Here is a 7,084-nt window from a genome sequence, read left to right as displayed (position 1 = left end):
CTAGTAGCACAGTTAATCAGAATCTACTTATTTTTGTAACCTGAGTTTAACAAAGTAAAATATTTAAAAGATTTTATTTATACAAATCATAATTTTAAAAGTGATTACAGCTCAAGACTAAAGTGCTCTTCTCAAAGCACTTGGTAAAGCCACTTTCTCTGTTTAGAGCTTTTGTTTGTTTGTAGGCATGGAAATGAGTTAATACACAACTATCTTACCTTTGTGGCCTGGAAAATCAATATTTCCTCACTGATGCAGCATATTACTCATATCTGCCAGGTAAGGCTTATATTGAAATATCCTTTTGATGAAAGAAACCAGGATATAAAACCTGTGAATTAAAACATTAAAAATATTACTTTAGTTTTATCGTTTGCAACTACCATGCCTTAGAACTTAGGACAGATATAACTGAAAAAATATATATTTTAAATTTTAAAAAGCCACTCTGAAACCATTCCTGCCAAAGGAAAATGAAAAATATCTATGATGGTTTTCAGTTATGCTACTCATACAAGGGGAACCCTTTATATTTTGTTTGCTTGAAGGACAAGGGATAAAATACTTTAAAAAAGAGAACATTTCTTGGCACTTAGAACTATGTCACTTATATTTGTAGGGTGGGGAGAAGACGGAAAAAATAACTGAAGAAAGAGAGCTGAAGACTTCATGAAGAGGAGAAACAGGGAAGACAAACTGATTCTTGTTTAATTACACTTAAAATTGAGTTTCTTATATAATGAAAAAAAATCTACAACTGTTTCAACAGATTCTAAAAAAAGTTATTTTCCCCAAACTAAAGTTATCTTTTATCATGAACTCTATTTTGCAGATGAAGCACAATCAAAATGATTGGTTTTTGAACTCTCCTAAAAACGTTCCAAGGTAGCTTTTCTGTGAATCAAAACCTCTTTACTTAAGGTACAGTCCATTAATGTAAGAGGCCTAGAGACAGGATAGTTCATCTCGCTGGACTGTCTGGATCTCCTTGCTTCAAAAGGATTTAACCTGTGGTTCCAAACATGGTGGTCCATAAGAAATTCAACCTTAAATATCATTGAGCCAACACTGAAGCCAGGAATTCCCATATTATTAGTCTTTATTTTTATGTGACTGAAATTATTCAGAGAAAATAGATGACAAGGAAGAAGTAAGGAATTAGTTAAGCGTGCACATATGCAACAGTGTTGCTAGAAACTACTAAGAGATTTGTATTGTCAGTGTTAGCCTGTTTTAAGAAAAATTAATATTCAGAAGAGAGATAAGGAAGATAAAATGTAAAACCAATGCAATTTATACTGCCGTTAAAGAAATATGGATTTATTTAATGGTTAGCATGATGGGTATAATTACCATAAATGTGCCTATATAGAATAATTCTGGAATGATACTTGTGATAACATTTACAGTGTCTATTTACAAATCACCTGTTCACCAACTTGTTAATCCAGAACACATTCTCATGAGTTTTCATCAGCTTAAAAAACCCACCATAATTAATTTTAAGCAAACTTGCTGCAAAAATTCTTCTTTCCTACCAGAGGAGAGAGGAGTGACAGTTTTCCTACAGGATGCAGCACCAATTACTGACCTTGGAAGAGCAATATAATCAGTACAGAGCTTCTACAGAGCTACTATAGAGCTAGCGTAACTGGTTTCCTACAGAAAAGCTATTCCATATCTGATTAGAAGTTGGTATTCTTTTAGGATTGCTTTTTGCACACAAATATCCTCAGCAGCATTCATTGTTACCCTTTTTGGATCCAAGAACCTTACCAAAGGCAGTCCAAAACCATCATCAGTGCATAGGCAAAATACTGATCAAATACCTTATTTTAGGCAACTTCATAGCTGGCTTTTTCTGCCAACTTCACGTTCAACTCTTTGCCCTCAGTGTGGCCAGAAGCAGCTCTGCAGGAGCTTGTGAGCAAAGGACTGACGGTTACGACCTGCAGCTGTCCGTGTCCTCACACGACATGGCTACATTTTCATTCCTCTCCGTTTATTTTGACCAGTGCAAGATTCATATGAGGGCATCAGCTGTCAAAACAGACTCAGGCTAAGAGGCTGCAGCATAGCTTAAAGTGAGCGTTAAGGAGACTGTCCAGGAGCAAAGTGGTCCAAATCAGGGAAGAAGAAAAGTGCCTTAACACCACCTTGTTGTCTTTCCTCCTCCATGTGAAACACCGTGCCAAGTGTTCCTCAGTCAGAATTCAGGAGCTCACCCATGGTAACCAAGGAAGAGAAATACAAATGAAAAGTCACAATAAAATGTTTAAAAATAACTCTAAAACATTCCTAACCATTTCTGGAACACAGCATATACAAAATAGGTTTTGGTGTTACAAAGGTTTTCTATTGGTACTTGCATAATACTCCAAAACTTAGTCACGCAATACATTGACGTGCATTGCTCTGTTTGATATAACTATTTGAAAAATTATGCAACCAAATACAGAGAAAGCTTCTTTGTATGGTGTAATGCAATATTTAACCACTAACAAATTTGGGATTGTATCAAAGTTAGACTGAACGGAGGTTGTTTACTAAGCTTCTCTTTAAATGTAGTAGGAAGTCATAACAATATACTTCTAAGACTTAATTGCCACTGAATTATACCAGTTATGTGTTGATTTCACCAGCATAAATATGGTATAATCCAGTTGTGAAGCAGATCAATTCAGAAAATGTTACAGTAAGACACCTCGAATAGACGATGTGCAGATTTAAATTACGGAGTATCTAAAATAAAATTCAATATATATTTGTTAAAGAAAAGATTACTTATTGTGTCTTTACGTCTTTCAGGCAGTTATTACTTCCAGTAATTATTATTTAATACTTATATTGCAATGATGTCCAGAAGTCCCAATTCAAATCAAGTTAAAACCCACTGTTCAAGTCACTACCTGAGCGTTTAATGAGCAGAAGCGCTTACCCTGAAGGCCTTTCAGTCTAGCTCTTGGAAAAGTGGAAATGCATGAACGCAACAAACAACAGTGGTAAGAATAGTGAAAAGCGGCAATCAAACCCTGTTGCTTTGATAAACTATGTATACATTGTTCAGACCATTGAACTTTTGAAAGGGACAGACAGAGAGGTGGCTGTTTCACCAACTGTTCTTTCAGGTTAGCTGCATGTTGTTGCAGTATTTACTAGTGTTTCTGTTCAAATATAAAAATAGATATTTGAGTGAGAGGATTTGGGGCTTGGTGTCTACTGTGAAATCATGCATAAAGAATTTCTTTAAACCTTCAGTGGGATCAGTTGCACAGTCTCACTTGAAAGACTCCTTATGTAACTCTATATTTTGTACTTTGTGCACTTAATCTGTAATTATTTGGTAACTGGGATACCAGCTCTGGGAATTAATGTTGCTGGGGAATCTGTTGAAGCTGTAATCTAAATACTGTCTTGGTATTTATAGCACTTTTAAATCCCTGGGATAACTGCTGGTATTTTCTTAATTTGCATAGATAGTTGTATCTTGTATATGTAAAATGTCTTCAGGAGCTGTGGTCTAGCTAGCTATAGTTTCAGCAGCCTTTGGCTAGGTATTTATTTTTGATGGCTAAAACTGTAAGTGAAATAGTAGTATCTTCCATTGAAACTAACGTTACAACTATGGTAGATTCACTATGGGAGCAACAGTTGCTATACATTTCCCACACCCATCTATTCCCCAGCTGCATTAATGAATGTATTGGGCAATTTGCAGCAAACATTGCCAAAGAACATTTTCACATTAAAAAAGTTACGATAATTCACGCATAAAAGAGGTGCCTTGAAGAGTTTGCGTTGGAGGACGTCAGTTACAGAGAACCGTTCATATTAATTATGATAAGGATACATTACAGGCTATTAGACAGGAATGATAAATTGTTCGTATGGGATTAAAAATTTAGTAATTTTATTATAGCACCAGTGTAGTGCACTACAGTGAGAAATTCTGAATCTGTTGTCAGTGGGGGTGAAGTTCTCATGCTTGGCCTTAGTCCAAAGCTGACTCATTTGAAGAAAATGGCTTATCTGAACAAGAAGAAATGGAAGTGATTTAATGTTTTGGGAAGTACATATACATATATAATTTTAATTTGTAAAAACTCTGATGGTTATATTTAATTTAGTTTAATTATTTAAGTGTAGGCATAGATGTAGTCCCCAAAGAGGACTGTATGCTCTGTAAAGACGGAGAGAGGATTTGTAGAAAAGTAAAGAAACAATAAGCAAATATTATTACTCTAGTAGAAACGCATGCTTATTTTCTGTATCTGGAAACAAATTGGATATTCGAACATAATAATTCCCATACACAGGCAAGAAATTTTAAATAAATAGCAGTATTGTTAAACATACTGGGCTTTTATAAATGTGATCAACGGTATGTTTTGTTGCTAAAGATTAAACCGTCCGAAGTCCTGTAAGAAACTGGGTGAAGCAACTAATGATCCTGAACAGGAAGTATCAGTTGGAGTTACTTTCAGGGACTGGTGAGGGTTTAAAGGACTTTTCACAGCTAGTCCTATGCTAAAATTGGTGGCAGGTCAAGTCTAACCTGACATGCCATTTTCCTTTTTGCTGTTTGGTGGCTCATGTAAAACGGCATTTTTTAGCATTTTGTCCATTTCTCAGTAGCAGATTATCATAATGAAACACTATCCCAGCTTAGTTGGTGGCAGTCCCAGTAGAGAAGCCAGGGATTAAATGGGCGTGAAAATAAAACTACCTCTGTCCTTAGACATGGTCTCTGCAGAACACAATTAAGGAGCATAAGGTGAGCAGCATGTACAAATCCACCCTGCTGTCAGCTTTGTGCACTGTTTTATGGCCAAACAGAACTCCAGGCTCCAGGACTGTTAAAATGGCATATTGCGTACACAATAGGTTATCAAATACCCATTTCAAACAATCAAGGAAATTAAACAGAAAAACATTTCCATCAACGTACTGTTGAGATCCAACAAATGCCAATATTGCAGTCATGTGACCTACAGTAAACCCACTGGCTGCTTTTCAAACATATTTGTACATGACTATGTTACAGTTAACAGCATTTTCAGTAACATTGTATTGTACTGAGTGCCTTGAAATAACTGGAAGAGAAAATGCAGCTGTATTCTGGGGTTTATGTGAAACAGCGTGACTACATATGTGGCATTACTTTAATTGTCGTCTCTTGCATCGAAGTTCAGTGCAACATATCCAAACGTCATGTTTGGGTGGAGGTTGTTATGTTTTTGCCCCAGATGCGTCTGTTCCCCCAGATCCTGGTGGCTGGAAGTTAGGGAGCGTAAGGCGCAACGGAGTGGCAGCTGCAGGGACAGCCATGAACGTTAAGACAGCGAACGCCCGATACGTGATCAGTCATTCCAGCAATCTGGATGTAATATGTGCCATTATTAAATTAGGAAGGTGAGCTGCTTATGCCCGAGGAAACATTCGTCGTTTGGGATTGAGTTTGCCTGGGCAACCCTCGCGCCCCCCCCCGGAAGGCAAACTACGCCAAAACCGGGGGACCGGGGGGAACCAGCGACACCTGCACCCCGCCGCAGGGGTCTCTCAGTCCCGAGTGGCTACCGGGCCAGGAAGGGCCCCCGCAGGTCACCCGCCACCGCCCGGCCCGGCCCGGCCGGGCCCGCGGACAGGCCCCGTCCCTGTCGCCGTCGCGGGCCGCACGTCGGGCAGAGGCGGGAGGCCCCGTTCCGCGGCCGCGGGACACGTCCCCTCCGCGGCGCGCCGCTCCCGCCTCCCCCCCTCCGCTCCCCGGGCCGGCCCGCGCCCTCAGCCCGCGGCCGCCCCGGCCCCTTCCTGCCGCCCCGGCCCCCCGCCCCGCGCCGACGACCCCCGCCCCCACCGCGCCCCATTCCTCCGCAGCCCGCTCCCTCCCCCCCGCCGACCGCCATTGGCTGCGGCGGCCCGTCCCTCACGACGCCCCTGGCTGGGGATTGGCTGCGCCGCGGCCTCCCGCGCTCAGCCCCCACACCGGTGCAAGGGCGGCGGGGGGGAGGGGAGGCCAGCGGGACCCGGCGGCGGCGTTACCCGGCCGTCCTCTCCCCACTCCCGTCGCGGCCAGTGGGGGCGCGAGCGCCGCGCCTGCCCGCTCCCGCGGCGGCCGCCTCCGCCCGGCACCCGGCCCCGGCCAGGCTCCCGCTCCCGCTCCGCCCCCCCCCCCCCCCCCGTCGCCGCTGTGGTGCCTCCCCCGGCCGGGGCGGCGGTCTCTTCCCCGGTTACCCCTCTCCCCCACCCCCACCCCGGGGCATTCCCCCTCCCCACAGCTCCGCCGCCTCTGCGGGCCCCCCCCGCTGCCGAGGCCGGGGAGGGAGGAGGGGGGGGGGCGGGAGGCTGAAGCGGCGGGAGAAGGGGGAAGTGTGCGAAAGGAGGCGGGGAGAGAGGGCGGCGGCGCCGGGCGGGCAGGTGAGGCAGGCGGCCATCCCGCTCCCCTCCGGCCCTTGGCGGCAGCGGGGAGGTGTGCGGGGAGCGGGGGGGGGGAGAGGGGGGTCGGCGGCCCCTTTCGGGCAGCGCGGCCCCGGGAGAGGAGGCGGGGGCGGAGCGGCGGCGCCCAGCGCGCCGGGCAGGCAGGCCGGCGGGCGAGGGGCGGCGGAGGGCCGGGCCGGGCCGGGCCGCGCTGCCGGGGCCGTCTGGGTGGCGGGGGCCGCTGCGCTCTCGCCGCCGGGCGTCGTTTCTGCCGGGCGGTCGCGGCACCGGGCGTGGCCGGCGCGGCTCGGGGCCGCCCGCGGGGCAGACCCTGGCGCGGGGGCCGGGAGGAGCCCAGCTCCGCCGCCGCCCTCCCCCCGTGCACACGCACGTCGCACGCTCCGCGAACGCCCCCGTCCTCGTCGAAAGCTGTTGCATCTTTTTTTTTTTTTTTTTTTTTTCTTCCCTCCCCCTCCCTCCTCTCCTCTCCTCTCTTCCCTTGCCCCTTAACGAGAAGAAAACTTGATTGGATTTAATATATTTCCTTGGGGTCGGAAGAAGCTCCTGCCTGCTGGATCTTGTTTAGGCGCCCGACGGACAAGGTAAATTAAATGGAGAAGGCTTGGGGAGCAGCAGCAGCAGCAACAGAAAAATCCTTCCTCTACCGAAG

The 7,084-nt window shown here is 45.8% G+C and overlaps 1 protein-coding gene and 1 long non-coding RNA gene across 12 annotated transcripts in view; both read left to right on the top strand.

Annotated features, from left to right (window-relative positions):
* The first annotated feature begins 202 nt into the window (after nucleotides 1-202).
* LOC115337338 lies at nucleotides 203-4,351 on the top strand. Its single transcript, XR_003922097.2, has 2 exons — nucleotides 203-279; nucleotides 620-4,351. It is a non-coding gene; the product is annotated as an uncharacterized LOC115337338 (long non-coding RNA).
* A 1,963-nt stretch (nucleotides 4,352-6,314) lies between these two features.
* ERBIN (erbb2 interacting protein) overlaps nucleotides 6,315-7,084 on the top strand; it is a 127,785-nt gene continuing 127,015 nt past the window's right edge. For 3 of the 11 annotated variants that reach the window (XM_041120758.1, XM_030003888.2, XM_030003890.2), the window contains exon 1: nucleotides 6,745-7,016. The gene's annotated coding sequence lies outside the window, so the exon portion shown is untranslated. Of the gene's footprint in view, nucleotides 6,415-6,743; nucleotides 7,017-7,084 lie in introns of those variants that run through there. The other 8 variants (XM_030003895.2, XM_030003889.2, XM_030003900.2 and 5 more) reach the window with 6 other exon arrangements.

This window comes from Aquila chrysaetos, chromosome Z (genome assembly GCF_900496995.4).
Source record: "Aquila chrysaetos chrysaetos chromosome Z, bAquChr1.4, whole genome shotgun sequence".
Lineage (NCBI taxonomy): Eukaryota > Metazoa > Chordata > Aves > Accipitriformes > Accipitridae > Aquila > Aquila chrysaetos.
The sequence above is the reverse complement of the archived record's forward strand: the minus strand, read 5'-3'. Positions and strand labels throughout refer to the sequence as shown.